The sequence below is a fragment of the Bos javanicus genome, chromosome 6 (assembly GCF_032452875.1).
Source record: "Bos javanicus breed banteng chromosome 6, ARS-OSU_banteng_1.0, whole genome shotgun sequence".
Lineage (NCBI taxonomy): Eukaryota > Metazoa > Chordata > Mammalia > Artiodactyla > Bovidae > Bos > Bos javanicus.
Window position 1 is genome coordinate 7,965,176 of NC_083873.1, and position 22,903 is coordinate 7,988,078.

Below are 22,903 nucleotides of genomic sequence, written 5' to 3' on the forward strand. Positions count from 1 at the left end.
GTTTCACTTGCCCTCAAGCCCCCTTTTGCATTTTTTGAAAACACATCCAGTGATTTTTCCGAAGAAATTTTCTATTCAACCTTTGGAAGGGGCAATTCTGGTTTTCACAGATAGTTCCTCTAATGATAAAGCAGTCACAATTATTGATGGAAAAATCCCAGGTTCAGGTAACTGAAGAGACATTGGCCCAGAGAGCTCAGTTGAGGGTGGTTATTTGGGTTTTTCAACATTTGAGAGACCGTACCTTCAATCTTTTGACTGACTCCTGATATATTGTAGGGATGTTTCCTCATATTGAGACTGCTAATATTCCCGAAAATAAGCCTACCATCTTCTCCTTGTCATTTGATTTACAGAAGGAGATTAAGCATAGAGATAAGAAATATTTTGTGGGACATATTAGAGCCCATTCTGGCTTGCCTGCCCCTTTGCATGAAAGAAATGCTTTGGCAAATGCATTAACTAAAGTAATTTCTTTAAACTTACATGAAAAGATTGACAAGGCCAAAAATTCTCACAAAATTCACCATCAAAATGCAGCTGGTTTAAGGTATGAGTTTCATATCCTTAGGGAAGCAGCTAGGCAAATATTTAAATTATGTCCAAATTGCCTAACATTTAATCCATCTCCACCGTTAGGAGTGAATCCCCAAGGCCTTTTAGGCCTAATGCTCTTTGGCAAATGGACTTAACTCATATCCCGGCCTTTGGAAAACTGTCCTTTGTGCATGTTACCGTGGATACCTTTTCTCATGTTATTACAGCCTCTGCTAGAGCAGGTGAAGCAGCAAGAGATGTAATTCAGCACTTGTTTCAATGCTTTTCCCAAATAGGACTTCCCGAACAGATAAAAACAGATAATGCCCCAGCTTATACTTCTGCTGCTTTTAAGAGATTTTTGTCAACAATTTTCCATAGTACATTCAACAGGAATACCTTATAACCCCCAAGGCCAAGCCATAGTGGAAAGGGTGCACCAGACTTTAAAAAATCAGATAGCTAAATTAAGGCGGGGAGAATTTAAGTATTCGTCTCCACATCATGTTTTAAGCCATGCTTTGTTTGTAATTAATCATTTAAACGTGGACACACGGGGGCAGACTGCAATGATGAGACACTGGACTCCTGAAGGGGCTACGACTCAGCCTCTGGTCAAGTCCCAAGGTAGCTTTTGTTTTGGGGGTGGTGTATTTGGCTTCCTTAACTCAATAAAATGTATTTGAGATTCATCCATGTTGTTGCACATGCTAGTATTTTATTCTTTTAAAAATACTATATAATTGCAAGAATATTGTATAGTGTATTTATTCATCCTCATGTTGAGGATAGTGGTTATTTATCTTGCTATGTGATTTAGTTATTTGTGTTAATTTTCAGTGTTAAGTTCATGTTGTTATGGACATTGTGAATATACTTTTTTGTGGATATAGGTCTTAATTTCTCTACAATAAAATACCTGGAAATGAATTTCCAGGTCATGAAATGTTTATTGATCATTCATATATCTTCTTTTATAAGTTTTGAGCCAATCGTCTTTTAATTACTTCTAATTTGTTAAACTATCTTATATATTCTCTATACCATTCCTTAAGTATATGTACCAAAATATCTTCCTGTCTGATCTTTCCTTTTTATTTCTTATCTATTGTCTTTTCATGAGCTAAAGTTTAATTTTATTGAAGTCCTGTTTATCAGTTACTTTTAACAGTACATTTCACATCTCCTCTAAGTTACCTTTGCTAAACCCAAGTCCTCAAATATGTTTTTCTTAGGAGATCTGTAGCTTTAGCTTTACTTCCTGTGTCTACAGTCCATTGTGAGATTATTGTATGGTAGTATGATTGAAGTTCACTATTTTCTTTGCAAATTTATTCTGGTGTGTCACGTCATCTGTTGAAAATATAGTTTATTTCCTTTCATTGAATTTGTTTGGGGCTTTGGTTTGAAAAATAATGAACAGTGTAAATAGGAATTTTATTTCTGGATTTTCTGTTCCATTGTTGTCTTGTCTAATTTTATGCCAATGCCACAGTGTCATGATGAGTATAACTTTGTAATCAGTATTGAAATCTGATAAAGGCAATTCTACAATCTTGTTATTCTTTTAGGGGTTACTTTTCCTGTTTTAGGAGCTTTCCCTTTTCTATACATATGTTAAATTAGATAACCACTGTTTACCAACAAAAAGCCTGTTGAGATTTTGACTGAAATTTTATCACCTCTATAGAACATATGACTCGTTTTGTAGTTTTAACTGTAAAAGTCTTGCATGTATTTTGTTGGATTCAGTTAGTTTAGCTGATGAAGGAGAAATATTGTTAGTAGAAAGTTAGTAACAGAACTGAAAAAGTCTGCATTAGTAAATCAGTTAACATTTATAGCTGCTAATTATGTGAAAACCATGTTTTTCTCAGGGAAGAAAAAAGGTTACACACAAACATTCTCTCCAGAATGCTGTATCTAATTTTACGAAATAAATTTTCCCGTTATGTAAAATTTTGTATGATCAAAAATGGTTTTATGTGGACCCTCTAAGAGAAATAAGATTTTCTTTTAAAATCATTTTCATAAATCACAGAGGCCCCATTATCAAACAACTGTAGTTTAAATTGTCATTGTTTGGATCAACCAAGAGGTTGCTTTTTGACAGCCAGCCTTCCTGTGGTCAGCTGAATTTAAATCCTCCCCTTTCATTATACATTGAAAAGAGGATATTTTTAATTGGATATTGAGAGACCGAATATAGAATCTCAGGATTCTGACAGTAAATGAGGCTTCCCTAGTTGATATATTTATGTAAACTGCCTCCATTAGCCAGAACAATGAACGGCTAGCTCATATGAATTTGTACTGCTGAATTTGATCACAGTTCTCTCTGATAATGTTCCTCAGCATTTCAGAGTTTCAAGTGCGCCATAAACATGAATTTTCAATTGCTATAGAATGGTGGAATTATCATCTACTTTAATCTGCATTTGAACATTTATGGATGATGATATAGTTGAAGACAATGATGATAGATTTATTCAAGTGATGATCTTTTTAAAGTTTTACTCTGAAAAGCAAGAAATTATTTTGATATCCATTATTTTTCTTCTGAATTAATAGTAGGAGTTTCTCGTCAAATTCATCTCATGCAAATTGTGTCATATCTCATCTTAACCATTTACTCAACAAACATTTATGACTTATCCACTTCATTCCAGGCAATAAATGTCATTTTTCCTCTGCTTAGAGACTAGTGAGAAGAGACATGAAATAACCAAATCACAAATTAAACAGAATGTTGTTGGTTGGTGACATGAAGCAAATAGTCATGGGATTGAGATTCAGATAGAAGGGGGATTCTTTTTAGAGACATGGGCCAAGTACATTTGCAATGAGACCTAAGTTGCAGGAAAGAACTGACATATTTAGGTCAGGGAAACTGGCTTTGGGGCATAAGAGAGAACTCTTATAAGAGTTTTGAGCTTCAAACAAGTTTGATCATTTTTTTTTTAAGGTATAGATTTTATTCTGTGTTGTAGAAAGCATTTTGAATTCAAAGCTGAATTGACTTCAAAGTTTTCAATGAAAAGCAAGGTTTCAGTTGGTTGGCAAGACAAGTGGGTTTGAGAAATCCTGAAATTTGTAAGTAATGATTTTTAAAGTTAAGATAGGCAAGATGATGATACATTAAAACAACAACAACAACAACAAAACTGTCCTTTATGCTCCCAGGTCAAATGCAGTTCTGCTCCACATTGTCTTTGCTCAGGATCCATGCAGATGCACCCCTATCTGGCAATGCTGGTGATCATGCAGCATAAAAAGAGAACAGGTGAATCATGTGCTGATTTCTAAGGTTTCTGCTCAGAAGTGACACGTCACTTCCAATAACATTTTTTCATGAAGCAATTCACCTAATCAAGCTTGATGTTTGTGTAACAGGAAAGTAATAATACCTTACCAAGATAGGAAAGAGTAGTTTTGAGCAATACAGTATACTAAATAAAACCTCATGTCACTAAAGTGCTTTGATAATAAATTGCATTGTGACATATAAGATTATGTGTTAAGATTACTTGTTGAAAGGCAACAAAATTTTAGTCACTTTACAACAGTTGGATATGATCTCATTCTTACAACTAATAAAAAATAAGTATATACTCAGGAAAATTATAGGCAATATCATCACTTTAAAAATCTACCACATAAAATACTAATCTTTAAGAGTTTCATAAAATGCCAAGGGCTTTCCTATTTCTTCTGTTAGCAGAGACTCTGGGATTAGAAAGTTAAAGATCACATTTGGGAAATGAGGAAATAAAAGCAATGTTACTCTAGAAGGAAAAGAAAATGAAGAGAAAATATGACAGGGAAATGTAGACGTCTTTAATATGCTATTCCTCTTCCAGTGTGATGTAGCTGCTAGGAACATGGCTATCCAGAATGGTGACCACATTTCTCACATTCCTTTTCAATTGAGTGTTGGTATATGGCAGAATTTTGGCTAATTTAAAGTAACTGGAAGTGTCTCATGACAGTTTCCAGAAACCTTAAAGAAAGGAAAAAAAAACAAAAACAAAAAACAGAGGAAGCATCTACTCCTTTTATTCTTTCTTCTTTATTTTACTCCCTTCTATATGCAGGTGCTTTCCTAAACCATGAGGATGAGAGAGACATGCCAGGAATGACAGAGCAGTGAACTGGAAATATTGTGGTCCTTGTGCACACACGCCTTAGATGACTTTCCTCTGAACCCATATTTATGTGGGAGCAAAATAAACCACTAACTTCTTTTTTTAAAACATATCTAAAAGGAAGCAAAGAAACAACCCCATGTCAGAAATATATTTTATTTTACAGGAAAAAAAAATTAGTGTCAGAATTTATATATCAAGTGTTCTCAATTTTCAACTGTTTTCCTCTCTTACAGGTAAAAGGAACAGAATATCAGGTTATAGATCATTTTAGCTTTAACTGCTGGGATGAACACTCAATTTAAGACATTTTCATATCTACACAGAATCAAAATGCAATGTTTTAATTGTCATTTAAAATAATCATAGTAATCATTGACTTTCTTTATGTACAATATATTATACATCTGAAACTTGAGTGACAATGATTAGATAAAGACCAGATTCACTGCATGATTGACATCCAGTTCTGTGGTTCAGAGTCTTGAATCAACAGCCTTACTTTTATTATTTTTACTCAATTCATCAGAGTGGGAAAACAGAAAGAACAAAATAAACCAGCAAATGCCTTAGAATAATAGCCTGTCTGGATGATTATATATAGAAACATATTAAAAGTTAGAATTACTCTCATTTCTGTCACGTTAGTGTATTTTTATTTTCACGAGTAAAATGAATTGGTGGGGTTTGTGTGAGACAGGACAGTCTCCTGAAAAGATGAGATATTTTGTTAAAGGGAGAATTATAAAGAAAGATCTGGTTATACTAGTATTAGTAAGTAGAGGCTACTTCATTCTGACTTTAACTGATTTATCTCTTTTCTGGTAATCAAATCCTAAATTTTAGCTCTTTTAGGTGTATGATTAATGCCTTGATAAATATTGATAAACAATTCTATGAGGTATAGCACAGTTAATTCTTTTCAGCTTTAAAATGGTAGCCTCCAGTTTCAAATATCAAAAGATAATTTCAGAATGTAAGATTTATGTTCTATTAATTTCAGTCAGTCTGTCTGTCTGTGGCTCATACATACACACATCTGCATATACCATACTGTCAAAAAGTCTTCCCAACTACAAAAAACTTAAGTGTACCCTAAAACATGATCTGGACTTCCCTAGTGGATCAGCAGTGAAGAACACAACTGCTTTTGCAAGAGACATGGGTTTGATGCCTGAGTCAGGAATATCCCCTGGAGAAGGGAATGGTAGCCCAATCTGGTATTCTTGTCTGAGAAATCCCATGAATGGAAGAACCTGGTGGGTTACAGGCTATGAAGTCACAAAGAGTCAGACACAACTGAGAGACTAAACAACAACAAAACACATGATCAGAGGCAATTGAGTTCAGGAAGCAGAAATAGCCTTTTTTGCTGCATCTTGGGGATATTTAGCCACTGAAGGGAAAAGGAAGAATACAGCTGATTTTGAAAATTCACATCAATTTGGAATAACAATGGATGTTGGAGCTATTGTTAATATTGTTTCTTCTCCTAATTCTCCAGTCTCCTTCCTCCTTCTCCTCTCCCTTCAGTTCCCCCATTTCACCTTTTCCTTCAATTTTCTTCCTCTACATATTTATCTTTCCCTCTTTCTTCTACCCCTTTATCCTCCTATTTTCCTTTTTCCCTCTATTCCTGGTCTTTCTTCCCTTTCTCTTCACTTTCCTCTCCATGTTCGTCATTCCTTTTTCTCAAATTCTCCTAGTTTCTTCTTTCCCTATTTCTAAGAATTAAAATAGGCTAAGATTTAGATCACCTGATTAATGACATGCTGGCCCTGATATTTTTTTGTGAATTGGGAGCATATGATTCTGACAGCTTGTTTTGTTCCTTTTTTTCTCCCTTAGAAATAAAATGTTGCATGATTAATTGCTATAAAATGTTTCACAGGCAGAGCACTAAAAGTTGGAGATTAGAAAATAAAAATAAATAAGGATATAGGGTGTCTTAACTCTAGAAGCCTTTCACAGCATTTGCTGCAATATTTTCATTACTGTGTTCCTAAATATGTATTTTGGCACAACATTTTTGTATTTCAAATTAGTTATTTCATAAAGCTTGTCCCTTGTGTCTAGATGCATTTTTCTCCGTAGCTCCAGGCAACTGCTTCATTTTCTGAGGCATAATAATATTTTCTTTTTCCTGTTTTTCTTCCTTGTACTTTTTAAATAAATTTTTAGTCTAATGTTTATGCTACTCTTACTGAATCTTAATAAATTTAACATTTTCTTACTAACACACATGCATACTCTCTAATCTTCCTTCACAGGCCAAAACAAATCTGTTGTAAAGAATAGAAAACCTCCAAATCCCAGAACTCTTCTTTTTAGCAGATGTTCCCCAAATGCTAGAATATATTAAAGTAAGTTAGATACTTAAAAAATTGCCTTGTCTAAATGATTAATAATATATATGAAAATAAAACAATGATATAGATGGGAAGGGATCTGCTTAGGTGCAGATTGCTGTGACTTGAACACAGATATGTGACCAATTTTCTCTCATCATCATCCCATTCTTAGCACCTCTCTTCTGGGTAAAGGACAGGATCATGTCTTCACCTGAGTTCCAGCTTGCCACTGATTGCTGTAGGTTCAGAAGTCTGTCTTAATCAAGATATTTTACAATATCCTCCTAAAGAATCTGCCTGCAATGCAGGAGACCTGAGTTCAATTCCTGGGTCAGGAAGATCTCCTGGAGAAAGAAATGGCAACCCACTGCAGTATTCTTGCCTAGAAAATCCCATGAACAGAGAATTCTGGTGGGCTACAGTCCATGGGGTCACAAGAGTTGGACTTAGTGACTAAACCACCACCACCACCTGGTATTTTTTGGGCTTCCCTCATTGCTCAGTTAGTAAAGAATCTGCCTGCAATGCAAGAGACCCTGGTTCGGTTCCTGGATCAGGAATATCCAATGGAGAAGGGAAAGGCTATCCATTCCAATATTCTGGCCTGGAGAATTCCATGGACTATACAGTCCATGGAGTCACAGAGACAGACACAACTGAAAGACTTTCACCTTTGCTTTCTTGGTATTTTTAGTGTAGAGACTAACAAAATAAAAAGTATTTCCCAAGATTTCAGCAAAGATTCCAGTTAAAGCTTAGGTTCCACATACTTGATTTTGATGCTGAGTTAAGTGGTGGTTGTTATTCAGTTACTAAGTCATGTCCGACTCTTTGCGACCCAAGGGACTGCAGCATGCCAAACTTCCCTGTCCTCACCATCTCTTCGAATTTGCCAAAACATAGGCTTCCCTGGTGGCTCAGATGTTAAAGGAGACCTGGGTTTGATCCCTGGGTGGGGAAGATCCCCTTGGGAGAGTGTATGGCAACCCAATCCAATATTCTTGCCTGGAGAATCCCTAAGGGCAGAGGAGTTTGGCAGGCTACAGTCCATGGGGTCCCAAAAAGTTGGACATGACTGAACGACTAAGCACATACAGCATGTCCTTTGAGTAGGTGATTCCATCCAACCATCTCATCCTCTGTCACCCTTTTCTCCTCCTGCCCTCAATCTTTCCCAGATCAGGGTCTTTCCCAGTGAGTCAGCTCTTTGCATCAGGTGACCAAAGTATTGAAGCTTCAGCATCAGTCCTTCCAATGAATATTCAGGATTGATTTTAGGATGGACTGGTTTGATCTCCTTGCTGTCCAAGGGACTCTGAAGAGTCTTCTAGCATCAATTCTTTGATGCTCAGGATTCTTTATGGTTCAACTCTCACATTCATACATGACTGCTGGAAAAACCGTAGTTTTGACTATATGGACCTTTGTTGACAAAATAATGTCTCTACTTTTTAATATGCTGTCTAGGTTGGTCAAAACTTTTCCTCCAAGGAGCAAGCATCTTTTAATTTCATGTTTGCAGTCACCATCTGCAGTGATTTTGGAGCCCCCCCAAATAAAGTCTGCCACTGTTTCCCCTGTTTACCCATCTATTTACCATGAAGTGATGGGACTGGATGCCATGATCTTTGTTTTTTGAATGTTGAGTTTTAAGCCAGCATTTTCATTCTCCTCTTTCACTTTCTCCAAGAGGCTTCTTAGTTCCTCTTTGCTTTCTATCATTAGGGTGGTTGTATTTGCATATCTGAAATTGTTGATATTTCTCAACTCACTTAATATCTTGATTAAATTGAGTTAAGTGGGGCAACAGCTGATAGTTTGTGCTATTCGTTTCACTAGTTGAGATCTTTCGATAAACTAGAGCTGACAATTCTATCAGTAACTTACTGATCTTTTCAGCCCTGTTCCTGGAGCTCAGTCTTATGATAGTATTTTGATTGTGTCCAGATTCCTGATTTTAATAAAGAAATCATTTGCCTTGTCAGCACAGTTCAGCCATGTTATTCTAGGAGCCATTCATAGGATGAGGCAGAGATTAGGACATGTTCTTTCATTGTTTTAACAGCGTTGTAAGTAGCTCATTCTCCTTAAAATAGCTTGAGACATTTTTGTCATCTGCAACTGAGATCTGCTTGATAATTTTTGATACCAGAAATGGCTATAAGCCATGTTTCTTCAGGTTTGAGATCTGGAAAATCAAGACTTCGTTTGGGACTTTGTTGTGTCCCAATGAAATAATGATCTTGGAAGGTAGAACACTGGTAGTCTCTTTTATGCTATAGCAAAATTTCTCCCTCATCAGAGGACATGCACAAAGTATACTGAACTCAAATAAGTCCTAGAAGCATGAGCAGCTGTATGAGCAAGTTTTAGGTTAAAATGCTGACTCTCTTATCCCACACCTGTACCTCACAGGATGTTCATTTGGCAAGTGGACCCATTTGTTGTTGTTTTTCTTCATAACATGTTGACAGCTGCTTGTGTTTGATAAAGCAGTATTGTGCCTCTCAGAATTATCACCCAAAAGGCAGCTGGGAGGGGCGTACTCAGTGACACAACTCAAAGTTGTGATTATCCCTGGAAAGGGATAAGACACAAGATATAATTCTACATCGTTAGCCTGACGGGCTGACCAGATGGTCAAAGAATTAGAAAGAACATGATTGGAGAACTCGTGAGAAGAGTTACAAGGATGAATTTTCGCCAGAGTGTAGTTTATTTCTTTTTCATGTGAATGCTCATGAAAGAGCTCACACTGTAGCAATGGTGCTCAATAATAACATAGAGAAGTGATCCACCTGGTGGATGAGTTAACCTCTTTCTGCATTGCTTCTAAGGGTGGGCTTATGATCTAAAAGGCCATGATGTTAGAGATGGATATTATATATAAGTTTAAACATGCAGATTTTTACCTTAGCAAGCTTAATCAGACTGATGGGTTGCTAAGCAAAATCTACCAGAGAAAAATGATGAGTCCCACATTCCTGTGTGGAGGACTGAGAGAAGAAGATGCTGTCAGGTGGGGGTGGGGGGTTTAAAATTGCCCGTCTTAACATCATTTCATAGGACTTTTCAGAGACAAGTACATTGTAAGTTAACATAGCATGAGCTGTTGCCAGAGCTACCAGTGTCTCCTTCCGCCCAGCACTGCCTCCCCGTAGAGGCTCCAGGATACCAGACCACAGACACTGCCACCACCTTGAGAGATTAAGCCCTGAGCATTTGGAGTGGGAGCACTGACTCCAAGGCCCTGGACTACTAGAGAAATAACCCTAGGGAGTATCAAATAGTGAGAAGTCCCACAAAGAAAACCACTTGCATACATGACCCAGCGTCACCCAAACACCAGTAGCACCCTGTGCATCATGCCTCATCCAAACAAGAAACAAATAAAAAGTACAAACCCAATCATCAGCAGACAAGATTGCCACCTCACTCAGCCTGGCCCGTTAGAGGAAAAACAAACAAACAGACAAAAAAACTCAGCACAAAGCTCACCCTATATGAAGCTTACACAAACCACTGCACCAACCTTAGCAGGACAAAAACCAAAAGGAAGAAAGAATACAGCCTCGAAGCCTGGGAAAAGGAGATTATCAAACACAGTAAGTTTTAAAAAAATAATGAAAAGGCAGAGAAATACTGCACAAATGAAGGAACAAACTAGAAACACAGAAGTCCAAATAAATGATGAGGAAATAGTCAAACTACCTGAAAAAGAATTCAGAATAATGACAGTAAAGATGATTAAAAACCTTGGAAACAGAATGGAGAAAATGCAAAAATCAATTAACAAAGACCTAGAAGAATTAAAGAATAAACACACAGAGACAAACAACACAATTATTGAAATTAAAACTATTCTAGAAGGAATGAATAGCAGAATATCTGAAGCAGAAGAACGCAAACAGTAGGCTGGAAGATAAAATGGTGGAAATAAGTTCTGAACAGCAGAATAAAGTAAAAAGAATGAAAAGAACTGAGGATAGTATCAGACACTTCTGGGACAATATCAAATGCACCAACATTTGAATCATAGGGATCCCAGAAGAAGAAGAGAAAAAGAAAGGGTATGAGAAAATTTTTGAAGATATTATAGTTGAAAATTTCCCCAACATGGAAATGGAAATAATCGATCAAGTCCAAGAGGCACAAACAGTCCCATACAGGATAAACCTAAGAAGAAACACACCAAGATACACAGTAATCAAACTAACAAAGATTAAACACAAAGAAAGAATATTAAAAGCAGCAAGGGATGCAAAGTTTCTTCAGTATACAAGGGTTCTTCAGTATATGCAAATCAATCAATGTGATACAACATATTAACAAATTGAAAGATAAAAGCCATATGATAATCTCAATAGATGCAGAAAAAGCCTTTGACAAAATTCAGCTCTTCAAAAAATGGGCATAGACAGAACCTGTCTCAACATAGTAAAGGCCATATATAAGCCTGCTGTTGCCCTTGCTGCTAAGTCGCTTCAGTCATGTCTGACTCTGTGCGACCCCATAGATGGCAGCCCACCAGGCTCCTCTGTCCATGGGATTCTCCAGGCAAGAACACTGGAGTGGGTTGCCATTTCCTCCTCCAATGCATGAAAGTGAAAAGTGAAAGTGAAGTCGCTCAGTCGTGCCTGACTCTTAGCGACCCCATGGACTGCAGCCTACCAGGCTCCTCCATCCATGGGATTTTCCAGGCAAGAGTACTGGAGTGGGGTGCCATTGCCTTCTCCATGATAAGCCTACAGAAAACATTATTCTTATCGGTGAAAAACTGAAAGTATTCCCCCTATGATCAGGAACAAGACAAGGGTGTCCACTTTCACCACTATTATTCAACATAGTTTTGGAAGTCCTAGCTACAGTAATCAGAGAAGAAAAAGAAATAAAAGAAATCCAGATCAAAAAAGAAGTAAAGCTGTCACTGTTTGCAGATGACATGATACTGTACCTAGAAAACCCTAAAGATAAATTACTAGAGCTAATCAGTTAATTTAGCAAAGTCTTGGGATACAAAATCAATACACAGAAATCACTTGCATTTCTATACAGTAATAATGAAAAATCAGAAGGAGTAATTAAGGAATCAATCCCATTCACCACTGCAACAGAAGAATAAAATATCTAGGAATAAACTTACCTAAGGAGATAAAAGAACTGCAGAAAATTATAAGATACTAATGAAGGAAAACAAAGATGACATAAACAGATGGAGAGATATTCCATGTTCCTGGGTAGAAAGAATCAATATTGTGAAAACGACTATACTACCAAACACAATCTACACATTCAATGTGGTCCTTATCAAATTACCAATGGCATTTTTCACAGAACTAGAAAAAAAATCTACACAATTCTAATGGAAACACAAAAGACCCCAAATAGCCAAAGCAGTCTTGAGAAAGAAAAATGGAGCTAGAGGAATCAAACTTCCTGGCTTCAGATGATACAACAAAGCTACAGTCATGAAGACAGTATGATACTGGCACAAAAATAGAAATATAGACCAATGGAACCAGACAGAAAGCCCAGGAATAAACCCATGCACCTATGGGTATCTTATTTTTGATAAAGGAGGCAAGAATATACAATGGGGCAAAGACAGCCTCTTCAATAAATGGTGCTGGGAAAACTAGACAGCTATATGGAAAAGAATGAAATTAGAATGCTTCCTAACACCACACACAAAGATAAACTCAAAATGGATTAAAGACCTAAATGTAAGACCAGAAACTATAAAACTCTTAGAGGAAAATAGGCAGAACACTCGATGGAATAAATCAAAGCAAGATCTTCTATGACCCACCTCCTACAGTAATGGAAATAAAAACAAAAGTAAGCAAGTGGGACCTGATTAAACTTAAAAGCTTTTGTACAGCAAAGGAAACTAAAAGCAAGGTGAAAAGACAACTCTCAGAATGGGAGAAAATAATAGAAAATGAAACAACTGACAAAGGATTGATTTCCAAAATATACAAGCAACTCATACAACTCCATATCAGATAAAATCAACCCAATCAAAAAGTGGGAAAAAGCCCCAGACATTTCTCCAAATAAGACATACAGATGGCTAAGAAACACATGAAAAGATGCTCAACATCACTTATTATTAGAGAAATGCAAATCAAAACTACAATGAGATATCACCTCACACTGATCAGAATGGCCATCATCAAAAAGTCTATGAACACTAAATGCTGGAGAAGGTGTGGAGAAACGTGAATGCTCTTCATCTGTTGGTGGGAATGTAATATGTACCATAGCATGGTACATAGAATGTACATAGAATGTACCATACTATGGAAGATGATATGGAGATTCCTTAAAAAACTAGGAATAAGACCACCATGTGACTCAGCAATCCCACTCCTAGGCATATACCTGAGGAAACCAAAATTGAAAAGGACATATGTATCCCATTGTTTATTGCAGCACTATTTACAATAGCTAGAACATGAAAGCAACCTAGATGTCCATCGACAGATGAATGGGTGAAGAAGTAGTGGTACATATATACTATTGAATATTACTCAGCCATAAAAAGGAATGTGTTTGAGTCAGTTCTAATAAGCCTGTTATACAGAGTGAAGTAAGTCAGAAAGAGAAAGATAAATATTGTATACTAATGTATATATAAGGAATCTGGAAAACTGATGCTTAAAAATTTATTTGCAGGGCAGCAGTGGAGAAACAGGCTTAGAAAATAGACTTATGGACATGGGGAGAAAGGAGGAAAGGGTGAGATGTATGGAGAGAGTAACATGGAAACTTACATTACTGTATGTAAAATAGATAGCCAATGGGAATATGCTGTATGTCTCAGGAAACTCAAACAGGGGCTCTGAATCAACTTAGAGGGGTAGGATTGGGAGAGAGATGGGAGGGAGGTTCAAAAGGGAGGGGATATATGTATACCTATGGCTGATTCATGTTGAATTTGACAGAAAACAACAAAATTCTGTAAGGCAATTATCCTTCAATTAAAAAATTAATAAATTAAAAAAAAATGATGAGTCCCTAATATAACATTATAGGCTATAGATAACAGTTTTGTGGCATGTCAATTTTATTAAGCCTTTTCCACCATGGAGAAAGCAGTTATTTCCTACCACTAGAATAGCTTCTTATTCTTTAAGTGGGTTAGCTTTCCCATCTTGTTACAGTTCAGCTAGCATTTCCTGCCACCTCTGTATTTATTGTATGCTTTATTGTCACTGGACATGAATATGACTCACTTTTTAAAGTTTATTTTTTAATCAGAGGAAAATTGCTTTACAATTTTGTGTTGATTTCTCATTTTGTGGAGATTAGCTTGCCTTTTTGGAAAGCTGAGGTCTTCTGCCAGTGTTCAGAACATGTTCTGTAGTTGTTGTTTGACATGAAGATATGTTTTTGATGTATTTGTGGGTAGGAAGGTGATCTCCTGATATCACTTCTCTGCCACCTTCAAGACTCACTTTTAATCTAAAAAGATTAAGTTGTGGGCCTGTTCCAGGAAGATGTGACCCAGTCTTACGATAAACTTGATTACCTCAAAGTAGCTGAGCTTTTTATGAAAGTGGTATAGTCTCTTGGAGATGCAGTGACAATATCAGTCTTATTTCCTGCATAATCATGAGTCTTAGAACAAGCAGTAGAATGGAAATGACAGCTGTTCCTATTAAATCTAGTGACCATCAGTTATGAAAACTTTAAGGGGGGGATGTCATTTTGTTGACTGTCAGTCAGTCCTGTTTATCAAAGGGAAAGAAAACTGCTGTTGCATGATTAGACAGAGGAAGTATGTCTGGAACCCAGGAACCATCACATCCTTTAATTGTCACATACAGTAATAAAAGGTAATGTGTGAGTGTATGTGTGTGTGTGTGTGTATGCATGCATGCACACATGTGCTCAGTCATGTCAGACTGTTTGCAGCCCCATGGACTATAGACCACCAAGCTCCTCTGTCCATTGAAAAAATGGTACTGATGAACCTATTCGCAGGGCAGAAATAGAGACTCAGGTATAGAAAACAGACTTATGGGCACAGAGGGTGCAGGAGAAGGTGGGATGAATAGAGAGAGTATCATATATACACTTTTGGGAAGATCCCCTGGAGGAGGGCCTGGCAACCCACTCCAGTAGTCTTGCCTGGAGAATCCCCATGGACAGAGGAGCCTGGCGGGCTACAGTCCATGGGGTAGCAAAGAGTCAGACATGACTGAGCAACTAAGCACACACACACACACACACACACACGTGTCAAATAGATAGCTAGCAGGAAGAAGCTGCATAACACAGGAGCTCAGCTTGGAGCTCTGGGATGACTTACAGGGGTGGGGTGGGGAGTGGTGGAAGGGAGGCTTAAGAGAGGGAGGGATATATGTGTACTTATAGCTGATTCACGTTGTGGTACAGCAGAAACCAACACAATGTTGTAAAGCAATCATCCTCCAATTAAAAATAAATTTTAAAAATTAAAAAGAAAATGCTGCAGTGGGTTGCCATTTCCTACTCCAGGGGATCTTTCTGATCCAGGGATCAAATTTACATCTCTTGTGTCTCCTGCATTGGGAGGTGGATTTTTTACCACTGCACCACCTGGGGAGTCAATAAAAAGTAGACTTAAAAAAATAATGTAGGAACATTCACTGAGACACATTTTTAAGGAATGAATGTTTTTCTTATCTTGCCAAGTAAAGACATCTGAGGAGAGGAGGAACATGTAATTTTAATGGAGAAAGAAAGTTATAAATAAGAACTATAACCTTTTGACATAAGGATGAAGGAACAAGCTGTATAGGAAAGTGATAGCCACATTTGTCTGTCCTTATGTCTCTTTCTGTCTCCCTCTCTCTTTCCTTTCTCTGAGGTTTAAGTGTGTGTGTGTATTCATGTACATGAGAAAAAGAAAAGAGAGAAATTGCATAATATAGAATCTACCTATCAAGAGCATATATACTATGTATGTGCTACATAAATTTATAATTGGGTCCAGAGGTTAAGTAAGGATTGTTAAGAGGGGACTCTGTCTGAAATAAGGACCATAAATATTATTCAGAAATGCATGCACTGACTGGGAAATTGGGTCCCTCCTTTTAGGAAGTGTGTGATAGTGTTTTATAAAGTGTGGTTGGTTGTGGTATTTTTAAGCTGTAACACGTTATTACTGTTTTTGTACAGGTTAACTATAGGAAGAAGTCTGTGAGTCCTACTGAATAAGCAGAGATGGGAACTGTGGTCCATAGGTTAGCTGGGTTTTCACCTGTCTCCACCCACTTCTGGTGTACCATTTCGTATTGCAAATCCTGGAAAGGTAAACGCCAGATACTCTGTAACTAGGATTCCACATGTGTGATTTGCACTCATCAATCATATGCACTGACAGAAGACTTAAGTTTGGGAAATAGTTATGAGAGAAGTGGCTACCTGCAGGCCACTCTTTTTGCAGGCAGGAAGCAGCCGGCCAGTGTGACAACGGGGCCAACAGTCCTGCCATCATCTCCCCGATCCCTGAATTACAGGGGAGGTGATATGTTTGTGGAGCCAGCGTTCGTTGTTTTCCACATTCTTGTTAGAATCTGAGATTTCTTGTAGAAATTAAAAAAAATACTGAAATTAATTACCAGAATACAAGTGACTGAGTCTTTTGTTCATATTGCTCTCATGCTTTGCTTTTCAGTGGGTGATATTAAAAAAGATTCCTTATGAAGCTGTTCTTTTCATTGATATGAAGTTTCATTTACCTTATGTATGTTTTCTGAAATGACGTCTTGCCAAGTGTAAATTCATCTAACATATTGGGTTGGCCATAAAGTTTGTTTGGGTTTTTCAGTGAGATGTTATGGAAAATCTCAAACGTTTTGGCCAACCCAGTATTTATCAACAGTTCCCTGGTGGTTCATACCTTGACCAAAAGTTGTGAATATCATACTTTATAGGCGTAACTTGTTTTATTCCACTTTGCTTTATTGCACTTTACAGATACTGTGTTTTTTACAAATTGAAGGTTTATGGCAACCCTGCCTCAAGCAAGCCTTGTTAGTGCCATTTTCCCAAAAGTATTTGCTTGCTTTGTATCTGTATGTCACATTTTGGTAATTATTACAGCATTTCAAGCCATCCACTGACAAAAAGATTATGACTTGTTGAAGGCAAGAAGTTCGATAGTATTTTTAGCAATAAAGTATTTTAAAATTAAGATATACATATTGTTTTTATAGCTATAAAGCTACTGCACACTTAATAGAATACAGTAGAGCATAAAATAACTTTTATATGTATGGGGAAACAACAAAAAAAATGTCTGTGATTCCCTATTTGTTATATTTGCTTTATTGCAGTTGGTGGGGAACAGAATCTATATCTCTGAGGTATACCTGCAATTAGGTCAAATGTATATTGCTTTAGAAAATAGTAACTTCTGTGATCAAAAGCAGATTAGCATTTAAAAACATGACGCTCACTATTTACTTTTAGCTGCTTTATTTATCTATAATTTATTTATCTATAATTTTTCTGGTGTAGATAATATTTATCTATAATATATTTATCTATTTGTTTATTTATCTATAATTGTATTATAGATGAAATAAAATGTCACTATTTTATATAATGTTTTAAAATGTTTATATAATGCTTAAATGTTTAAAAATAATTATGTGTAAATATCACTGTATAATATAAAATGCTTTTATATACAATCACTTTGAGATTTTGTGGATTACAGACCTGTGAAATTCTAAGTATATGTAAATATCATGTGTATTTTACAAGAGAAAAAAATAATAAAATTCAAGAAACTTCTGTCCAACACCTAAGTCATAAAGCTTGAGAGTCTTCAAAGGATGTTTTACCACTTTATTTAAATGAACTACTTATCTTCTCACAATTTTAAAATGCATCAAAAATTATTTATGTATAATAAACACAAGTGGTTAGAAGTTCATGATTTATCTTTCTAAAGCTGCATTATAGAAAGAGTTGATATTTTAAATAAAAATTTTATTTTTATTTTCAGTATTTAGATAGATAATAAATATTTTAAATATTTTTAACTTGTCTCAAGCATATTATTATGTGGGTAAAAGAGGATTTTTCTATCGCATATTGAAAATTAAGTGATTTTCAAATGTGATTTATGACTGTACCAAAACCATCTGGTCTTGCCCTTTTTCCCAATAATATTAAAAAATCACATACCCAGGTAGATGAACCATTGACCTATTATGGTTTGGAAGTTTTCATACATTTTTATCCAGCTGATTTTGTTACTCCCTGCAGAATCCTTTTGGTAAATATTGAGCAGTCATTGCCTCTGTAATGAAGTGTATCTAGGCAAATAGGTGGGTAAAGTGCAGAAATTTGATACATAGATACATTTAAAATATCTACACAGAAACTGGATTAAAAAGTAATGCTCAAAATTCTCCAAGCCAGGCTTCAGCAATATGTGAACCGTGAACTTCCTGATGTTCAAGCTGGATTTAGAAAAGGCAGAGGAACCAGAGATCAAATTGCCAACATCCGCTGGAACATGGAAAAAGCAAGAGAGTTCCAGAAAAACATCTATTTCTGCTTTATTGACTATGCCAAAGCCTTTGACTGTGTGGATCACAATAAACTGTGGAAAATTATGAAAGAGATGGGAATACCAGACCACCTGACCTGCCTCCTGAGAAATCTGTATGCAGGTCAGGAAGCAACAGTTAGAACTGGACATGGAACAACAGACTTGTTCCAAATAGGAAAAGGAGTTCATCAAGGCTGTATATTGTCACCCTGTTTATTTAACTTTTATGCAGAGTACATCATGAGAAACGCTGGACTGGAAGAAACACAAGCTGGAATCAAGATTGCCGGGAGAAATATTAATAACCTCCGATATGCAGATGACACCACCCTTATGGTAGAAAGTGAAGAGGAACTCAAAAGCCTCTTGATAGTGAAAGAGGAGAGTGAAAAAGTTGGCTAAAAGCTCAACATTCAGAAAACGAAGATCATGGCATCCAGTCCCACCACTTAATGGGAAATAGATGGGAAAACAGTAGAAACAGTGTCAGACTTTATTTTTCTGGGCTCCAAAATCACTGCAGATGGTGACTGCAGCCATGAAATTAAAAGATGCTTACTCTTTGGAAGGAAAGTTATGACCAACCTAAATAGCATATTCAAAAGCAGAGACATTACTTTGCCAACAAAGGTTCGTCTAGTCAAGGCTATGGTTTTTCCTGTGGTCATGTATGGATGTGAGAGTTGGACTGTGAAGAAGGCTGAGCACTGAAGTATTGATGCTTTTGAACTGTGGTGTTGGAGAAGACTCTTGAGAGTCCCTTGGACTGCAAGGAGATCCAACCAGTCCATTCTGAAGGAGATCAGCCCTGGAATTTCTTTGGAAGGAATGATGCTAAAGCTGAAACTCCAGTACTTTGGCCACCTCATGTGAAGAGTTGACTCATTGGAAAAGACTCTGATGCTGGGAGGGATTGCGGGCAGGAGGAGAAGGGGACGACAGAGGATGAGATGGCTGGATGGCATCACTGACTCGATGGACATGAGTTTGAGTGAACTCTGGGAGTTGGTGATGAACAGGGAGGCCTGGCGTGCTGTGATTCATGGGGTCGCAAAGAGTCGGACACGACTGAGTGACTGATCTGATCTGATCTGATGTTTTTCACTATCAATAATTTATTGTTGCTTTATTATAGTGGAACCTGACACATTGCATGGAAAATATAAACACCAAGATTCAGATATATTTCCTTAATGACCTTATGGCACCTGCCATGAAACAGATGTCAATAAGTGTGAACTGAAAGATTTTGTGAGCTAGCTTTGCAAATTATGGTCCCTTTAACCAGGCTTAGAGACAAATAATTGAACTCATTGATAGTTTATCTATTCAAGCTTAGGATAGTTCCTTTCATGCAATAAAGATTCATGTGATTTCATGTTAACAACAAATTTCAAAATAATCCACACAACCCTTGTGGGGCTTCTCAGGTGGTACACTAGTGAAGAATCTTCCTGCCAATGTAGGCAATGCAAGAGACACAGGTTTGATCCTTGGGTTGGGAAAATTTTCTGGAGTAGGAGATGCAACCCACTCCAGTATTTCTGCCCAGAAAATTTCATGGACACAGGAGCCTGGCAGGCTAGAGTTCATGGATCAGAGTCAAACACGACTGAGTGTGTGTGTGCACACACACCCAGACACATACTCACATATCTTTGTCTCAGTAGCAACAGACTGTTATTTTCTTTGCCATATAATCCGATTATATAATCCTAATTATTTTCTAAAAAAGTAACATGAGCATCCCCCAACTCTTATAGTCTTGAAGATTAAACAAAATATAAAAAGACTAGACTCAAATAGCCACCTTTTACAAAAATATTGAGGTGTATGTGGTAGTTTGTATACACATATATGCATACATACAGATGTGCATATACATGTAAAATATGTAAACACTAGCTAGGGAGATAAAATTAAGATTTTATACTAAAACGAATGTGAAACATTTCAGTGATATGAAGAACAAAGTGTTTTTATAAAGGCTTTCCTGTAATTTGTAGCAATGCCTTAGTAAGAATAAAATTACACATGTTATATGTTGTTGTTGTTCAGTTAATCATGTCTGATTATTTTTGATTCCATGGACCGCAGCACGCCAGGCTTCCCTGTCCTTCACCATCTCCTGAAGTTTCCTCAAACTCACATACGTTGAGTCAGTGATACCATCCAATCATCTCATCCTCTGTCACCCCCTTCTCCTGCCTTCAATCTTTCCCAGCATCAGGGTCTTTTGCCATGAGTCACCTCTTTATATCTGGTGGCCAAAGTATTGGAGCTTCAGCTTCAGCATCAGTCCTTCCAAAGAATATTCAGGTTGATTTCCTATAGGATGGACTGGTTTTATTTCCTTGCTGTCCTAGGGACTCTGATGAGTCTTCTCCAGCACTACAGTTTGAAGGCATTGATTCTTAGGCACTCTGTCTTTTTTATTGTCCGGCTTTCACATCCGTACGTGACTGCTGGAAAAACCATAGCTTTGACTATATGTACCTTTGTTTGAAAGTAATGTCTCTGTTTTTTAATATGCTGTCTAAATTGGTCAAAGCTTTTCTTCCAAGGGGCAAGAATCTTTTAATTTCATGTTTGCAGTCACCATCTGCAGTGATCTTGGAGCCCAAGAAAATAAAGTCTGTCACTGTTTCCCCATCTATTTGCCATGAAGTGATGGGACTGCATGCCATGATCTTAGTTTTCTGAATGTTGAGTTTTAAGCCAGCTTTTTTACTCTCTTCTTTCACTTTCATCAAGAGGCTCTTTACTTTCTCTTCGCTTTCTGCCATAACGGTGGTATCATCTGCCTATCTGAGGTTATTGATATTTTTCCCAGGAATCTTGATTCCAGCTTGTGCTTCTTCCAGCCCAGAGTTTCTCATGATGTACTCTGCATATTAGTTAAATAAGCAGGGTGACAATATACAGCCTTGATGAACTCCTTTTCTTATTTGGAACCAGTCTGTTGTTCCATGTCCAGTTCTAACTGTTGCTTCCTGACCTGCATATAGGTTTCTCAAGAGGCAGGTCAGGTGGTCTGGTATTCCCATCTCTTTCATAATTTTCCACAGTTTATTGTGATCCACACAGTCAAAGGCTTTGGCATAGTCAATAGGTCAGTTTTCATTCCAATCCCGAAGAAAGGCAATGCCAAAGAATGCTCAAACTACTGCACAATTGCACACATCTCACACGCTAGTTAAGTAATGCTCAAAATTCTCCAAGCCAAGCTTTAGCAATACGTGAACTGTGAACTTTCAGATGTTCAAACTGGTTTTAGAAAAGGCAGAAGAACCAGAGATCAAATTGCCAACATCCGCTGGATCATCAAAAAAGCAAGAGAGTTCCAGAAAAACATCTATTTCTGCCTTATTGAACATGCCAAAGCCTTTGACTATGTGGATCACAATAAACTGGAAAATTCTGAAAGAGATGGGAATACCAGACCACCTGACCTGCCTCTTGAGAAATCTGTATGCAGTAGGAATAAAATTACACATGTTATATGTTGTTGTTGTTCAGTTACTCAGTCATGTCTGATTATTTTTGATTCCATGGACGGCAGCACACCAGGGTTCCCTGTCCTTCCCCATCTCCTGGAGTTTCCTCAAACTCACATACGTTGAGTCAGTGATACCATTCAATCATCTCATCCTCTGTCACCCCCTTCTCCTGCCTTCGATCTTTCCCAGCATCAGGGTCTTTTGCCATGAGTCACCTCTTTGCATCTGGTGGCCAAAGTATTGGAGCTTCAGCTTCAGCATCAGTCCTTCCAAAGAATATTCAGGTTGACTTCCTTTAGGATGGACTGGTTTGATTTCCTTGCTGTCCTAGGGACTCTGAAGAGTCTTCTCCAGCACTACAGTTTGAAGGCATTGATTCTTAGGCACTCTGTCTTTTTTATTGTCCGGCTCTCACATCCGTACGTGACTGCTGGAAAAACCATAGCTTTGACTATATGTACCTTTGTTGAAAGTAATGTTTCTGCTTTTTAATATGCTGTCTAAATTGGTCAAAACTTTTCTTCCAAGGGGCAAGAATCTTTTAATTTCATGTTTGCCATCACCATCTGCCGTGATTTTGGAGCCCAAGAAAATAAAGTCTGTCTGTTTCCATTGTTTCCCCATCTATTTGCCATGAAGTGATGGGACTGCATGCCATGATCTTTATTTTCTGAATGTTGAGTTTTAAGCCAGCTTTTTTACTCTTTTCTTTCACCTTCATCAAGAGGCTTTTTAGTTCCTCTTCACTTTCTGCCATATGGGTGGTATTATCTGCATATCTGAATTATTGATATTTCTCCCAGAAATCTTGAT